Source organism: Carassius gibelio, chromosome B20, assembly GCF_023724105.1.
Source record: "Carassius gibelio isolate Cgi1373 ecotype wild population from Czech Republic chromosome B20, carGib1.2-hapl.c, whole genome shotgun sequence".
NCBI classification, from domain to species: Eukaryota; Metazoa; Chordata; class Actinopteri; order Cypriniformes; family Cyprinidae; genus Carassius; species Carassius gibelio.
In genome coordinates, this window is record NC_068415.1 from 24,089,305 (window position 1) to 24,108,007 (window position 18,703).

General features: G+C 37.8%; 1 protein-coding gene and 1 pseudogene across 2 annotated transcripts in view; one reads left to right on the top strand and one right to left on the bottom strand.

Moving 5' to 3' along the window:
• scara5 (scavenger receptor class A, member 5 (putative)) overlaps positions 1-18,703 on the top strand; it is a 178,562-nt gene that overhangs the window by 139,365 nt on the left and 20,494 nt on the right. The window lies entirely within an intron of this gene.
• Positions 1-18,703, bottom strand: part of LOC127983832 (uncharacterized) — a 329,002-nt pseudogene that overhangs the window by 51,536 nt on the left and 258,763 nt on the right.

The following is an 18,703-nucleotide window of genomic DNA, read 5'->3' on the forward strand; positions in this document are numbered from 1 at the left end:
GGACACTGTACAAATTGTGAATTAAAATAGAATGCAATGATGGGGAAGTTTCAAATGTCAATATTTTATTCAGAATACAACATATATGACATATCAGATGTTTAAACTGAGAAAATGTATCATTTTAAGGGAAAAATCTGTTGATTTTAAATTGAATGGCATCAACACATCTCAAAAAAGATTTGTCAATTATTCCATTCCCTTTTTACTCACAATTTGTACAGTGTTCCAACTTTTTTGGAATCGGGTTTGTATATATATTTTTTTTTATTATTATTAAAAACAAAAAAAACAAACACTTGACCCTCTGGCACTCTTCATTCATTTTCTAAATGTTAGTTTTTCTATTAAAAAAAAAATGAAACAAACCTAAACTTCAACACTAGCTTTCTGTATTATTTTCTAAATTCTATTTACTTGTTTTCTTTGCATTAACACATTAATTAATTAACGGAAACGAACAGGGATGTCCTCACCACACACAACACGAAGATTGCCATGCCATCAACAGCTGAAATGGACATACTGCAGAGGTTGGAAATGCTACTGGTGTCATGACTTAGGTCTGTGTTGCTGTATTTTTGTCTTGTTGTCTGTGTGTCCAGTCTCAGAACACATGGGTTTTGTTTTGACAGCTCATGTGTTCTGCTGTCAGTGTTTCTTCCCCCTCCCACTCATTACCCTTAATTGCCTGTGTTCCGTCACACCTGTAGCCACTCCTTCATCATTAGCTCTCCTCTATTTCAGTTCCTCTCGTGCTCTGTCTTTTGTCAGACCGTTGTGATTGTTTTGTGCTTCGAGTGTGATCGTCTTGTCCTGTCCGCCTAGTCCTGCCTTGTCAAGTTTTAGGCTCCAGGTGTTTTTTGGATTTGTGTTTTTTCCCTCTGGAACTGTTCCTGTCAGTTTAGACTGGTTCTGCCTCCGGTCCCTTCATCACCTTTCTGTTGGATCTTCTGAGACCTGACCCCAGCTCCTCTCTGCACTCTGTCCTTCCATTCAGGGATTTTGGTGAGCCTTTGACGTTGTGTCCCAAGGATTCCCAGCTCCGTGTGACTTTGACGTTGCGTCCCCGATGACGCTCTGGTAGATGTGATTTGACGTTGCGTCACAGAAGACGTTTTGACTGGTCTCCGCAGAGAGGTTTCTTTTGCTCTGCTCTGTGGAGTAGTCATTCTTTTGTTTTTCCTGTTTGCCCAGTGAGGGCTAAATAAACTGTGTTACCTGCAACTGAGTCATGCGTTTCCCTGACAACTGGAGCCCTGCAGGTATATTTTACCTCATACACATATATATATATATATATATATATATATATATATATATATATAATTAATCTACTTAAAATTTCCACCATACCAAAACCAGTGTTAGCGTTATTTCAAAGGACATTTAAACCATAGCTAAAGTTTTCTTATATTGTTATTATGTTGTTATTGGACATAACTATGCAGGTGATCCCTAATAAAATTGTGTTCTTATCCCCGCAATGAATAGCCTACACAGAAGTGACTGCATATTGGATAGCCTACAGTATTATAATGTTCCAAATATAAATGTTCACGCTCCGCTTTAACACTGGGTTTTGTTATAGGCCTAAACAATTATTTGACTGAAACTTGTCTATTAATATCTGTTTGCATGAACTTTAACTTTAAGATCAAAAATATTGTAATTGTTCCCCCGCCTTCTATTTCTCAAACCTTGTACTTTTCTATGGTATCATGCTGAAAACACGGAGGAACTTTGTGCTTTGAGAGTGACCCATCGCGTGTTGGTAGTGACGTGTACCACAGATTGCTTTGCCAATTGCAAACATGATTGATAAACAGTTTGCCAGAATATACCCTGACCGTCATGCAGTGTGAAACCTTCTGCCGCCGATCCATCGTGCAGTGTGAACACAGCAGTGACTGAATGCATGACAAGATAGTCATGCAGTGTGAAAAGAACAGTGACCCGACTACTTTGACAATCGTACAGTCTCAACTCCGCTTTAGAGTAATATTGAATCAGTGAAGTTAATGAGATAATTCTGTGATTAAGTGCTGATTGAGCATTAGTGATGAACAGCTGCTGTTAACAAACAGAATCAGTGAAGAAAAGGGAAACACAAGAACTACTACAACTGACTTCAGACACCACAGCCTTAGATGAAATCAACTGAAATAAAAGGCAACATTAAATCTCTTAAGATCTGATTAAACAAACTTTATAAATGGCATCACCAGCTTCACATTGCATGAATACAAATTGAGAATTAAGAGAGATTTAGGTGTTGTTGTTTTTGGGCACTACCATGATGGTGCAGTGTTTGCTTTAGAATTAGAATACTTTATTGTCATTGTACACAAGAGACAATGAAATTGCAGAGCTTCTGCGTAAGGTGCTTTGTACATAATATACAAAATAAAATAAAAAGAAATATACATGATACAAAAGAGATGTACAATTAAAACGTTTAAGCTAAGACGAGAATGAAATAGAAATAATTGTTTGTGTCTAAAAATAGATTAATATTAAGTGACAGCTTGTTAAAATGATTATTGCACTGATATGAGGTAAACTTCTGGCTCCTAGTAAAATTATTACATAGTATTACAAGCATTACACAGTGCACTGAAGGAATAGATATAAAATAAATGGGAAAAAAATTAAATAAAAACATAAAAACATTACACTAAAAGATATTGAAGATATTGCACTAAAATATATTGCTAAACTGTTCTGAGGGAATAAGATATAGAAAAACATTGCATAATTGCACAGAAATGTGGCCTAGTGGTTAGTGAGCTTGACTCTTAACCCTAGGGTTGTGGGTTCGAGTCTCGGGCCGGCAATACCACGACTGAGGTGCCCTTGAGGAAGGCACCGAACCCACCAACTGCTCCCCAGGCATAAATGGCTGCCCACTGCTCTGGGTGTGTGTTCACAGCTGTGTGTGCACTTTGGATGCGTTAAATGCAAAGCACCAATTCTGAGTATGGGGCACCATAATTGGCTGAATGTCATGTCACTACTTTTGTATGTGTGTGTGTGTGTGTGAGAGACATTATAGCTCTGGTCCTGTTTGTCCATGGTCTTATGCACCTGTAGTGCCTGCCGGAGGGCAACAGGTGGGAACCAGGGTGAGACTGTTCTTTTTCAGTGTTTTGAGCTCTGTTGAGGCAGCGGGAGTTGTAAAGGTCCTTCAGAGAGGAAAGAGGGCAGCCAATGATCCTCTGCGTGGTGTTGATGATCCGCTGTATTCCTTTTCTCTCTGCCTTAGTAAAGCTGCCATACCATACTATGATACAGTTTGTCAGCAGGCTCTCCACTGCAGACCGATAGAAAGTCTCCAGCAGCTTCTCATTCAAGTTGTTCTACTTCAGCATTCTTAGGAAGTGAAGGTGCTGCTGTGCCTTCTTGATGACTGCCATGGTGTTGGCTGACCATGTGAAATCTGCTGAGATGATTTTGCTGAGGAATTTGAATGTCTGAACCCTCTCTATGCAGTCTCCATTGATGTATGGAGTGGGATCTGCCCTGTGGCTTCTAAAGTCAAGGATTTTTTGGTAGTGTTAAATGTCAGGTTGTTGGCTGAACACAACACCACTTTGATAGTCTCAGAATCTCATATCTATAGGCAGTCTCATCCCTCTTTAGTTGGGCTCTTGAACCTTAACTGTATAACATTAACTTTTGTTTGTCTGCCACAGCCATGTGTTTTTGAACACATTTGTTGTGGCAAAAGAATGACCAAGGCAAAAATGTTATAATTGATTATGCTTTTGTAATGACATCGTCTTTAAACACTAGGTTTCCTAATCTTGTCCATTGATTCTCATGTAACAATGTTCTAATATTAAATTAGAGTGAAATAATAAACAGTATTTTATGAAATATTGTTAAGCACATCACTCACTACAAAAAAAAAAAGAAGAAAAAAGTTTAGTCCATAAAGGCTATAAAACACGCACATCAAGTATCAGTGTATGAATCTAAACAATGGTCAAGTCAAGTCACCTTTATATAGCGCTTTAAACAAAAAAAGATTGTGTCAAAGCAACTGAACAACGTTAGTTAGAAAAACAGTGTGTCAATAATGCAAAATGACAGTTAAAGGCAGTTCATAATTGAATTCAGTGATGTCATCATCTCAGTCCAGTTTAAATTGTATCTGTGCAATAATTTGCAATCAAGTCAATGATATCATTGTTAATGAGTGAAGTGACCCCAACTAAGCAAGCCAGAGGTGACAGCGGCAAGGAACCGAAACTCCATCGGTGACAGAATGGAGAAAAAAACCTTGGGAGAAACCAGGCTCAGTTGGGGTCAGTTCTCCTCTGACCAGACGAAACCAGTAGTTCAATTCCAGACTGCAGCAAAGTCAGATTGTGCAGAAGAATCATCTGTTTCCTGTGGTCTTGTCCTGGTGCTCCTCTGAGACAAGGTCTTTACAGGGGATCTGTATCTGGGCTCTAGTTGTCCTGGTCTCCGCTGTCTTTCAGGGATGTAGAGGTCCTTTCTAGGTGCTGATCCACCATCTGGTCTGGATACGTACTGGATCCGGGCGACTGCAGTGACCCTCTGATCTGGATACAGACTGGATCTGGTGGCCACGGTGACCTCGGAACAAGAGAGAAACAGACTAATATTAGCGTAGATGCCATTCTTCTAATGATGTAGAAAGTACGGTGTTATGTGAAGTGTTCCTGGTCACAGTTTACCTAATTAATGCAGCCTAAAAATCCTTTAACGGATTTGGATATTAAAAGCTTATTAGAATGTTATGTGTATGCCAGGTTAAAGAGTAAGAAGGTCATCACTTCCGGTGGAGAGAACGCTGGCATGTTTGGTTGCCGCTTCTCCACTCTGCAATTTTAATTGTTTTTTATTTTTCATTGTTTATTTATTTATTATTATACGTTATTGTTGGATTCCATCCTTTGGTTGTGCTACCACATTCCTGACTGGTTTCGGACACACTCACGCTGTGCCTGGATTTTTCACTCCTGTGTGCTCACACTGCTCGGGTAACCGTGCTTCAGAAGATCTGTTTTATTACAACGCTTTTGGATTTACTCAGACATTTTAGACTGGATCTAACGGTGTCCTGTGTAGCAGTCTCTGATTTTAGGCTCATCACTACATCTTTGTCCTTATTTTGACATTGCTATGTGGATCTGTCTGCTATCTGCTGTCATCTGTATTTTGCCAGTGACTGGGCTCTGTGGAGAGCGGATCCTCAAACACCCGGACCACGCTATGATAAGGTACTCTCTGCCTGAACTGCTTTCACAGAAACACCAGTTGGGGCTCAATATACGTGTTTGTGAAACTTTACGATCACTTCACCTTCTACGTCGGCCTAAATATGTTCATAGGGGTTCACAGCGGAATTTTAACATCACAGGGACTGACATTAAGGTCTTATGTTCCCGTCCCGCATGTACTGATATTAAACAAAACATCTCTCGTGGTGTTTGCCCTGCGAACTTATGTTATCCACAACAAGTGTCTACAACATACTCTGATAAAGTACGCCCTGATTCCATCAGGTCTGCCCATCTCAATGTACGCTCTTTAAACAAAAAGTCTGATTTACTCTATGACATCATCTTGGATAAAAAAACTTGATGTCTTCTGTATTTCTGAAACTTGGCACCAACAGAATGACTTTTTAAATCTTAATTTATGTACTCCACCGGGATATAGATATCTTGACAAATCCAGAGCAACTGGAAAAGGCGGTGGCCTTGCTGTTGTGTACAGTTCTGTTGTCTCTGTAACTGAAATTGTTGTTCCTTCTGTTTTATCGTTTGAGAGTATTGTTTTTAAAATTAGCGGTGCTTCTCCTGTTCTGATCTTGTTTATCTATCGGCCACCAAAGAGTAACCCTCTGTTCTTTGATGAACTCACAGAGCTAATTGCATTTGTGAATCCCCTTTGTCCATCTATGATTCTTATTGGAGATATTAACATTCATGTTGACAATCCCAGTTGTAATCATACTGCTAATTTAATGGAGATTCTAGACTGTTTTAACCTGATACAGCATGTCAAATTTCCAACTCATGGAAAAGGTCCATTACCATTACCACTGGACTTGTTCCTCAAGCCCTTAAGGTTGCCTCCATCACACCAGTTCTCAAAAAGCCTGGGTGTGATGTGTCTGATCTGTCTAATTACAGGCCAATATCTAATCTTCCTTTTTTGGGGAAGGTTTTGGAACGTGTTGTTGTGTCACAACTTCATTCACATTTGTCCATGAACGAGCTTTTAGAACCTTTTCAATCTGGGTTTCGTTCTGGACATAGTACTGAGACTGCCTTGGTCCGAGTTATAAACGATCTCCTCGTCTCTGCTGACTCTGGTGCCCTTACTATCTTGGTGCTCTTAGATTTGAGTGCAGCCTTCGACACGGTGTGTCACTCTATACTGCTTGAGAGACTCGAGACCTGGCTTGGTATTTCTGGAACAGTGTTGGAGTGGTTTAAATCTTACCTGACTGATCGTACCCAGTTTATTTTAGAAAATAATAAATCTAACGTTGGACAGGTGTGTCATGGTGTTCCTCAGGGGTCTGTCCTTGGCCCGATACTTTTTAATATTTACATGCTTCCTTTAGGGCAGATTATCAGAAAGTATGGTCTCGGGTACCACTTCTATGCTGATGATACACAGATTTATATTAGCACAAAAACTATCACAGGTGTATCAGAAACCCTTTCTGACTGTCTCCAGGAAATTAAATTATGGATGTACCAAAATTTTCTTAAATTAAATGGTACAAAGTCCGAGGTTCTTTTAGTTGGTACCCCTGCAGCTACCTGTAATGGTAAAAAATTTAATTTGGAGATTGAAAACAATCTACTGTCTGCATCACCACAAGTACGTAACCTTGGAGTATTTTTTGATTCTCACTTGACACTTGAAGCACATATCAAGAGCATTTCAAAATCTGCATTTTTCCATCTAAGGAATATTGCTAGGATCAGGTCCTTTCTTTCATTACCTGATGCTGAAAGGCTTGTCCATGCACTTGTGACCTCTAGGCTTGATTATTGTAATGCCCTTTATCTTGGGCTACCAGCAAAATATATTAAGTGCCTGCAACATATACAGAATTCAGCTGCTCGTGTTCTTACACATACTCCTTTTCGTCAGCATATCTCTGGGGTGCTTAGGAACCTGCATTGGCTCCCGGTCCATGACCGTATTGATTTTAAAACTCTTATCTTAACGTATAAAGCTGTACATGGAATTGCACCATCATATATATGTGATTTACTTACATTATATATGCCCTCTCGATCTCTCCGTTCTGCCAAATCTCTTCTACTTAAACAGCCTTCTTGTAGACTGAAAACAATGGGTGAAAGAGCCTTCTCTTTGTCCGCCCCCAGGTTGTGGAATGCACTTCCTTCAACTGTTAGGAATGCACCAACACTAACAAGTTTCAAGAAACAGTTAAAAACCCATCTTTTTAAGATGTCTGTGTCCTAATTGGTGACACTCAATGTATATTCTGTTATACTTCTTGTTGTTTTCTTTTTCTTTTTTAATGTATTTTTAATGTATTTATTTTTGCACTGTACTTGTAGCGCTTTGGGTATAAGAAAAGCGCAATATAAATAAAATGTATAATTTTTTTACTATTATTATTATTATTATTAAGAGATGGGTCTTTAATCTAGATTTAAACTGCAAGAGTGTGTCTGCCTCCCAAAAAATGTTAGGTAGGTTATTTCAGAGTTTAGGTGCTAAACAGGAAAAGGATCTGCCGCCCGCAGTTGATTTTGGTATTCTAGGTATTGTCAAATTGCCTTAGTTTTGAGAACACAGCCGATGTGAAGGATCATAATTTAACAAGAGCTCATTCAAATACTGCGGTGCCGAACCATTCAGGGCTTTATAAGTAATAAGCAATATTTTAAAATCTATACGATGTTTGATAGGGAGCCAGTGCAGTGTGGACAGGACCGGGCTAATATGGTCATACTTCCTGGTTCTAGTAAGAACTCTTGCTGCTGCATTTTGGACTAGCTGTAGTTTGTTTACTAAGCGTGCAGAACAACCACCCAATAAACCATTACAATAACCTTGAGGTCATAAATGCTTGGATTAACATTTCTGCATTTGACATTGAGAGCATAGGTCAAAATTTAGATATATTTTTGAGATTGAAAAGTGCAGTTTTACAAATGCTAGAAACATGGCTTTCTAAGGAAAGATTGCAATCAAATTGCATGCCTAGGTTCCTAACTGATGATGAAGAATTGACAGAGCAGCCATCAAGTCATAGACAGTGTTCTAGGTTATTACATGCAGAGTTTCTAGGTCCTGTAATTAACTCCTCTCTTTTTTCAGCATAACAGTAAACGCTAAAACATTTGTTCCTAATGATAACTCCCAAGGATCACATGTAAAGTGTGAAGAATAATGGCCCTAGTACTGTGCCTTGAGGTACTTCATACTGCACTTGTGATCGATATGATACCTCTTCATTCACTGCTACGAATTGATGGCGGTCATTTAAGTACGTTTTAAACCATGCTAATGCACTTCCATTGATGCCAACAAAGTTTTCTAGTCTATTCAAGAGAGTGTTGTGGTCAATAGTGTTGAATGCAGCACTAAGATCCAAAAGCACTAATAGAGAACATAACTCTGAACTTAACAATACAAGCTACTAAAACTCTAGACAAAAACAAAAGCGCATAGTAAGAATTAAATAAATAAGTGGACAATTCAGCTGCATGATTTATTCAAGCCGCAATGGATGCTGGGAGTTATGGTTGAGTTTTGTACTCTGCTGATACCCAGCATGCCTGCATGCATAGGCATGAAGCTTTAAATTGGCATGATTGTTGAGCTTCATATGCTGATTCTTGATGTCGCTGTGTGTCTAATTGATACTGAAGTTCCAAAAATTATATGAGCATATTTTATTTATTTGTTTGATCTGTCACATTAGTTTGTCATCTTTTAGTATCACAGATATAAAAAGTGCTTTACAAACACAGCAAAAAAAAAGAAAGAAATGAAGTCAGATTATAATGTGTATAATGTGAGTTGTTTAATCATCCTCTGATGTTTTATTTCAGTTGATTTCATCTAAAGCTGTGGTTTAAGTCTTTTTTTTTTCATTTCTTGCTCTTTCCATCAGCGATTCTGCTTGTTAACAGCAGCTGTTCATCGGTGCCTGAATTATTCAGTGACTATATTACTAAACTCATGTAGGGAATATTGAATGAGGGAGTGTCAACTCTGAGCGCTGTAACTTCACAGTACTGCAGATGTCTACTTTCTCGAAAACAACAGATATTACCCAGAATGCATTGTTTTCTACGGGATTTTACTGTTTTAATGAAAAAGCAGGTTACTCTCAGAATATGTTGTTTTTTTAACAGCAATTTTTTTGTACAGTGTGTAATGTTGCTGTTTGAGCATAAATAATATCTGCAAAGTTTCAGCAGTGAAAGTTCAGTGCAAATGGAGATATCGTCTTTTAAAATTCTTGTGTGAAAATACAGTGTGGCTGGCACTCCCTCTGAGTTAAAACAAAACCAATATAGGGTCCACCCAAAACCAAGGACCCAAAACCTGTACGAGTTCAGGTTCGGGTTCATATTTTAAACAGTCAGTCAGGTCCCAGTTCTGTGCGTAATACTCGAGTCAATCTGTGAAAGCCGCGGGCATGATTAGAGCCAGTCTGCCCTGATGATGATGAATCATGGAAGTGCTGTGCGTGTGTTTTTGTAACTTGCAAAATTGGAAAATTAAAGTAAGAATGTGCAAGCTGAGAAATAAGGTGAAAAAATAAATAATAATTATACACAAACACCACCTTAACTGTCAGATTCAGAGCGGTCATCTTAAAGCGGGGGTGAAATGCTCGTTTTCACTCAATATCCTGTTAATCTTGAGTACCTATAGAGTAGTACTGCATCCTTCATAACTCCAAAAAGTTAGTTTTATTATATTTATAAGAGAAAGATAGTCTGTACCGTTTTTCCCAGAAAAACACGAGCGGCTGGAGGCATGACGTGTGGGCGGAGCTAAAGAATCACGAGCGCGAATAGGCTTTTGCGTTGAGAGCGTTTGGAAGCTGTGACTTTACCGTGAGGAAAAAAACATCAAAAACAAACCATGGCTAACAGTCAGATTCAGCCGTATATTTATGGTCCAGAATCAGATCCAGAGGCTGAAATTTAACGAGAGCAGCAGCAACGATGTCTCTATGTGGTATGTATTGAAACTGTATATATTTGCTTAGCGGTTTTGGAAAATGACTAAGTTCCACTTTGTCGTCTTTTTTTTTTTTTTTTTTTTAAGGTGTACATGTGGAAAGTGCAGTTTTCAAAAAAAAGTTGTTTACTTTATGTTCTTACGCGCCGATAGCTAAGTTAACAACACAGAGATATTTGAAGCAGTTTTACTCACCGCCTGCGGTTCCAACACACGATTGTAACCCTTTGTCCTTGGGATTGCATCATCCTTAAGAAATAAACGATACGCAAATCCGTCGTCAAACTGGGCCTTGTTTGTAAAACAAGCATCTTCGAAATGCAGGGAACAAACAAAAACACTTGCACAACTCCGTTGATGCTCTGTAAAAATAAACTCCGTCCACTGGTCCCTTAATGCTGTTTTTTTCTGGGTAATCTGTGCAGTTTTTTTTTTTTAATGCATTTTTTAAATGCATAGAATGCAATGCATACATCAAAAATGAACATTTAATTATTACCCATTGTTTCTCTGTCTGTACTTGTACTGTTAACAATGACAATAGTGTTGACAGATGAATTAAGTGCATTTAAGTGCCATTCAGTTGGGGTTTTAAATAAAGCATTTACTGAGATGCACATTAAACATTAAACACATAAAACATTAATTAAATTTATCTTTTAATTATTGAAAATTAAGCAAACTTAACTTTTTGGTAAACAAAGGGGATTTACTATTAAAAATAAAACATTGAAGAAATGTTGTGTGATTAAACCTTAAAAATAATGTTAGAATTTTTTTTTTTTTTTTTTTTTTTTTTTTGTAGTAGGGTATGTACATTCTGCTGAACAATAGTAATACATATCTGGCAAATACTTGTCTTTAAACTAAACCAGACTTTTATTTTGATGGGTTGACGTAACTTTACAGTTCTGTGTATGTGATGTGACACTAGTTTTACTCAAGTCAAACGGTCAAATGCTCATGAAGTGATTGTCAGAGCAGTTCTGGAGATGTTGTTCATGTGTTCATGTCCTTATTTAGTGAGACAGCAGACGCTGAAATCACTGTGAGCGTCACGTGCGCTTCAGTGTGTGTGATAAAGGAAGTCGCTTTTCTGCTCCATTCATGAACAGACACGCAGAACATGCAGGATTAATATTTAAATAAACTGTTCCAGCTTTTTTTTTACAAATATTAGTCTATATCATGATTTGATGTAAGTGCAATGACCTATTTTTGATTAATTCATTCAAAATTTGGCAAATTCCTTGCCATTCCATGTTAAACTGTAACATCCATTTTTATGATTGATTCCGCAATTCCCTCCGCGTTTTCTGCATCGCGGAAATCATAGGGCCCTAGTTGTGGTGTGCCAGCTCTATATTGCAATGGACACATGCCACAACATTCTCTTTACGTTTGCCCGCAAGGTTTACTCGAGGATTCGTTTCAGCCCTAGTTAATAGTATACACATGTGGCTTTTGGGCTGTGTTTTCCAACATAATTTGAAAACATAGGGACGATCAACCACTAGGTGGGTTTAGTGAGAAGGGAAAATTAATAAAGACCAATCAGGGACTGATACAGCTAGATCGTCTGATTTGATCAAGTACTCCTCGCTCCAGACTCCGTAGCGTGGTGACGTCACATATGTATGTGTATGTGTTTACCACACGTGCGCAGTAACATATATGTATTTACTGTAAACACGCATGTGCGTCGTACTGACTGGCGTTAATGCCATAGACAGTAAAAGAAATGGACACAGCGACCCCATTGGATTCAACGGAGACAAGTGAAGTCAATTAGAAGCACGCACTTCCTGGGGGTCAAGCGTACTGCGCAGACTCAAATTGAGCTTGATGAACTAAATGTCACGTGAGCAACCTGTAAGTCTTCTAATCGCTGTGCCAAGAGAAATCTGAATCACCCACCGAATCTTGCAGATGTTGTTGAATAATTTTGTCCCGTTGCTTTTATGGACTCTCTATGGGCTTTTCCCTTGACTTTATACCTCCATGTCCACCTGATCACCTCATAGACAGTAAAAGATTGTCTGCAAGTTTCTCCTTACCATACGGTAATTTCTATACTGTGCGACAGAGAGTCGCAGGTTATGATGCAATCGTTAGCCTATTTTTTACAAAAACCAGGGTGTCCGTGTGCCATGTTCACTGACCCAGTGCCTCCGCTGCAGTGAGATATTTAAAGACTGGCCACCTGGGTATGGGAGGAATGGCAGGCGGGGACCTTTCGTGTGGGGCGAACGTGAAAACCACTACACTACAGAAACCCATGGTCAGGTTTAGGGAAGAAGGCTGCTAATTTTACATTAAGTAAGAAAGAAAGTTTAATTTTCACAACTGTACATTAACTTGTTAATAGCAATTAGCTGTGGAGCCTGTGCCGATCAGGTCCAAATGTGAGTCTTTAGTTTTCCAGCCGGGCCCTGGTAATACATTTATTGCACTTCTCGTTTCTGCACAGGTCTGTGTCCAATAGGGGTTGTATGACTACTGATTTCTGATAGACGATTGCTCATTAAAAAATACTCAAGTTACTCGACTACTTGTGGTTCATTACTCATGGTAAATGAAAAGACATGAAATAGTTCTTATCAATAAACTCTTATTTATTCATAGCCAAATGCAGCAATTATTTAAATTGTCAAAACTTTATATTTATGACATTACATATTTACATTTTCATGTACCAGCCAGTATTTGTATCTTTATCTGTGTTTGTATCTGTAACAATCACTAAATTATTTGTATCTGCATTCGGATAAAACCAGGTGGATCGCTGTACAGTCACTATAGACCATTATGACTATGACTATCATTGAACAAGTATACCATATTAAACTAAAATAATTATTCATTTCTAAAAATATATCTATCTTGCAAGTATAGAGATGTCATGAAAAACTTTTAGTGATCATTTGAACACGAATGAATTAATTCAATGCACACATTTTCATTACGCAGAAGTCCTTAAGCGAGTCCTTTTTTGTTTTTTTTTTGTTTTTTTACTTCACTAAACAAATGTGGATGTGCCACGCAAACCAGCAAAATAAAAAGATGCAAACCTGGAACAAATAGAAAATGTATCTGTATCTGTAAGTTGATTATTAGCCTACTCTTGAGAGAGAACTGGTTTGGTTTTTGAGAGACTAGTAGCCGAATTTCCACTGTCAGGTCAGTGTGAGCCAGGGCTTTTAACGGGCCGTCCAGGCTAATGCCGCGTTTCCACCGAAATTAACCGGAACATTTGTACCAGGAACTTTTTTTCCCAGGAACGTTTTTCCCCCCAGACCTGTTGCTTTCTGCGTTTCCACCACGGTGTAAAGTACCGGGTAAATTAGGCAAATAGACTGGTGACGTAGGTCTGTGCATTTCTCAATACAAAGTACCGCGGATTTAAAAAAAAAAAAAAAAGGTACGCTGATTTTGGACGTGCATCATCGGTAGTTAGTTCTGACTTCGTGCATTCAACTGGGGAGTGTGATGTCAGCGACGACGCGAATCCTGTAATTTTCCTCTCTGTATATTTACAATAAAACGAAATAGGATATAAAATACCACTGCCTCCTTTGGTTTTCATTTAAGCATAATAACAGCTGCAGAAATGTACTTAGTTCAGGGATATGTGTATATGCAACCATTACAATGAATATTATATAAATTTGCCTTTTTGATTTTCATTTTAACATATAGATAAATTGAATACAGGCCAAAGAAAACCTGTTAGATTTACCCCGCAGCTGAATTATGTTATGTTTAACCACTAAAGAGACATCGGAGCCAGCGGCACATATCAGAAGATCTAGCAGAGATGAGGCTGCTCTTGGCGGATACATGAAGACTGAACTCCCGCTGATCGAGTGGAGCTCACCGTCTCAGAGATCGGCGAAACGCATTTTTAAATAGGCGCTGTCTTTATAAATAAACAACAGATTTGAGTTTTAAACAACTACATTCTTGCCTGAAATACTTTTAAAATGACATTTCATGACACAATAACAGTAATATTTTGAAAATGATCCGAATAAATGGTGGTTGAACTCAACCAATGCTGCGTGAACTCAACCAATCAGGATGTTTAGTGCCCAAGTCCCGCCCCCGAAAGTTCCGGAACTTTGAAAAAGTACCACCTCGCCAGCAGGGACTTTCTGAGGGGCATTTTTTTACCCGGAACTTTATTTAGTTCCTGGTTCCTGCGGTGGAAATACACCAAGTACCAGGCCAAAGTCCCTAGTTCCTGGGTAAAGTTCCTGCGGTGGAAACACAGCTTAATAGTCTCGGGCCAGTAGCACCGAGGCCAGAATAGCGCTGGGTTTACACAGTCAGGGCCTGAAGCTCCGCTGTGCTTCACTAAAACACACCTTTACATGCCTCTCAGGAACAACTTCAGGCAACCTCATCATTTCACCAACAATGAGTAGTTATCAGAAAACTAATAAGAAATAAGTCACTGGAACTAGCGTGATAACAAAACGAAGATGATAAAAACCTCTGTTTGTTTGCATGCTTTGTTAAATATTTAAATCCAAAAGCATCATTGTTTTACTATAAGAAGTGTTATATTTATCATAATGAATTAATTTATCAGGATGGAAAATTAGTCGCACAGAAATAAAATGTTATGAACATAGTCTCCTATTCAGTCGAGTCTGTTTCTGTTTATTTGAAGTCACAGTCGCCTTTACATCACATTTAGAAAGAATAATAATTTATATATTTTTATAAAAGCTCCCGAACAAAAATTAGACGAGACTTATGACGGATAAAATATGTTACTAAATAAGTGCACGATTGTGACAGGGAATAAGAAGCTTACATCCGATTTCTTCAAGCGGTCATATTTACCATGTTTACTATGGTAATGTTAATGCCTAGCGTGCATAGTCTTTTGCATCGCTTATAAATATTTCTGCCTTGTATGGTGATCATAATCCACATTGGATCAAGTTATTTCAAACACTCCTGCTGAGTTTTGAGCTCAGCTTATTTTAAAAAGTCTTTAATGCTGTTATCTTACTGAAATGATCCGCGTTGACGTTCTCCAGATGTGGAGAAACTCCGCCTTTGTTCATAAACACTCCTCTAGCCCCAGCTGACCCGCTTTGGCCCAAGGTTTCCGTCGGGCCAAAAAACCCTGGCCATTAGCCCAGAGGAAGCCCGGACGAGGCACGATCAAGCCCCGGAAGTGACAGTGGAAACGCGACTGGCCCTGGCACGCACTAGCACGCCCGCTTTAGGCCCGACAGTGGAAACTCGGCTACTGAGATGCACTACACGGCTGTTTGGTGAGCGCTATGTACTTATTCCATTCATTAGTGTCATATTGTAGCCTAAGATTTAAATCATTGCCTTTTAAATATATACATATAATAGAATGTGTATGGTGTATAATTGTAGGTGATATTACTCTTGCCAAGCTCTTGTTTAAATTTAAGTGTTTAATATTGCGCTTATCTCCTGGCTCAACTGTTATCTAGCGTATACCAGATTGTGCCCGCCTCAGCCGAATATTCAGACACAATTATTCCTGGTCTGTTATTCCTTTTTGAAGCATTTATCCATGCCATTCCGAATGAGGTATTCAGCTTCAGGCACACCCCTAAATATTACATATTTTAATTTTACATGCAACATAGATTAAGTCATAGAAAGTAACAGCTACACACAATATTGTAGTCCTAAAAATCACGTCGTACTTGAAAACTCTAAGTAGTCGATTGTTTCCGACATCACTGACTAGTGGTTGAAGTAATCACTGGACCCATGAAGACTCTTAAATCTGATAGGATGCTTCAGGACCAGTTTAGAGCAAACACAGAATGTGATAAATGTTAAGCAAGCTCACTGACTGAAATATTTCAGGTGTTTTTTTTTTTTTTTTTTTTGTTTTTTTTTTAACCTCATTATTGACGTTTTCCACATCACAGCACAAAATCGTAAAAAGGTCCACATACATTTTTTTTTCAACTGCTTGCATACAAAATCGTTAATTGACACAATTTCTGAAAGCTGACACTTTTTGCACAACACATAATTCTCTATGTTATACTCAAATATCTAACAGGAAGTACTGTATTTTCCGGACTATAAGTCGTACTTTTTTTCATAGTTTGGCTGGTCCTGCGACTTATAGTCAGGTGCGACTTATTTATCAAAATTAATTTAACATGAACCGAGAGAATGGACCAAGAGAAAACATGCTCAGTGCTCCTGTAGTCTACACTGAACACACAGAGCGCCCTCTCGCGGCTGTAGACAGTAATGTTTTCTCTTGGTTCTTGGTTCTAAATAAAGGCGACTTATAGTCCAGTGCGACTTATATATGTTTTTTTCCTCGTCATGACATATTTTTGGACTGATGCGACTTATACTTAGGTGTGACTTATAGTCTGAAAAATACGGTATCTTGATTTCCTTTCTCAAACACAACCAATCAAAATGCCACACTAATTCATCACTAACTCCTCACATGTGCTTCACTGAACACCAACCAATCATGCTTCAGAACAGGCCTATGAAGACACATCTACACAATTACACATGCTTGATGTACTTCTTTTCTTTTGTACACAGTAATACTGTATTCACACGACAAATGCTTACATTAAAAAAAAGAAAAATCAGTTTTAATCTTGCCATCGTATTTACCGTGAAATTTACCGTCTGGTACCTAAATGTAGTTTATGAAAGAAGACCTTAAGGTTTTTAAAAACTATTTGTATATGATCTATCAAAAAATATTATATTATGGTAAAGCTGTTTGCAAAGTTGTTTGCTTGTTATTTTGTGATATTTTGAATGCAGTGCTTCATTTTGGCTTCTCGCATTTTGTGTGTGTAATTCTTTGATTTGTGTGTTAAATATAATTTTTTTTTTTTTAATTAAAAAAAGTAAAGGTTTTGAAAATGTAAGTAGAACTGTAAATCATATTGACACCCACTGTTGTAATATCATATTGAGGGACCACTGTTTTTTTCCACAGATTCTTTTTTTCAGGCAATGTAGTTTTCGTACCTTTTGGCTGTAGTAGACAATAGCATAGTTCCAAATTACAAAATGAGCTGAAGCAACAGTTCCTGAACATTTTGTCACAACATTATTTCATAATCATCCTTTTGCTTTCATTTTTCAAATGGAAGTTAACTTTATAATTTAGTGTTGAGTCTTAATGAACAATTTTAGTTGTCAGAATAAATTGAACAGTGGGTTCGTACTTTTTACATGAAACTGCATTAGAAGGCTAAGGGCCAAAGGAGTGTCCCTTTCTGATGTTAAATTTATGGGAGGACAGTATTTAAATGAAATGATTTACTAAGGTTTGCAGTAGTCACTTTACTAGTAAAAAAGCATCTTCACCAATTTTTCACTTGACAAACCTGCTCTTGGTACACTGCATTAGTGATTATGGATGTGAGTTTCGTCTGCCATTTTTAAACTGTGCATTGTCAGTAGATCATCCGCAGAACTATCTGCGTTTTTATGGTATTGAGGTCCACTTTAATTTGCCCTGTTTAGTAAATTTGGTCAGATTCAAGGTAACACTTTAGATTAAGCTACGTTCCCAAACCTGTCCTGGAGTACCCCCAACACTGCACGTTTTCTTTATCTCCCTAATTAAACACATCTGATTCAACTCATCAGCTCATTATAATATGGGTTAATGAGCTGATGAGTTGAATCAGATGTGTTTAATTAGGGAGATAAAGAAAACGTGCAGTGTTGGGGGTACTCCAGGACAGGTTTGGGAACCACTGAGCTACACTATACACTATTAACTTGTTGCTTAGTAGCATGTATATTACTAGCATATTGGCTATTTATTAGTACTCACAAAGCACGTGTTAATGCTTTATTCTGCATGACCATATTCTGGATCCCTTAAGCGTAACCAATGCCCAAACATAACATTCTATAACATGCTACCTTTCTTACTATAAATAAGCAGTAATTAGGAGCAAAACTCTTTTCATTAATGTGAAATACTTGTAAGTGATGATGATTTGTTATATGGGAGAAGAGTTTTTTCTTTAAAAAACTAAGTTAAATTGAATTCATACAATGTGTTTTTAATTATTAGTTGTTTAAATGCTTTATGATACATTAAACAACGGAAAATCTGGAATGATTTTAACTAAATTTTAAAATGTAAAATAATAAATGATATTATATTCTGCACTACTTCTTGGTCACTTAAAGAATAAGACATTTTGTGACATTGACTGGGTTAATTGCTTTGTACACATAGATGCACTTTCTTGCTTGCAATGAAGCACACAAATTGCTCTTTGAAAAAAAAAATCTTACTGTTTCTCTGTCAAAATGAGATTGAGCATGTCATGAAATTACACTCAAAAAAAAAAAAAAAATTAATTGGATGAACATGATTTAATCATGCCACCTATATTCCATCTAAACCAAGTTAAGTCAACCAACCTTTATCATGTTATTTGAACATAAAATAGATGTG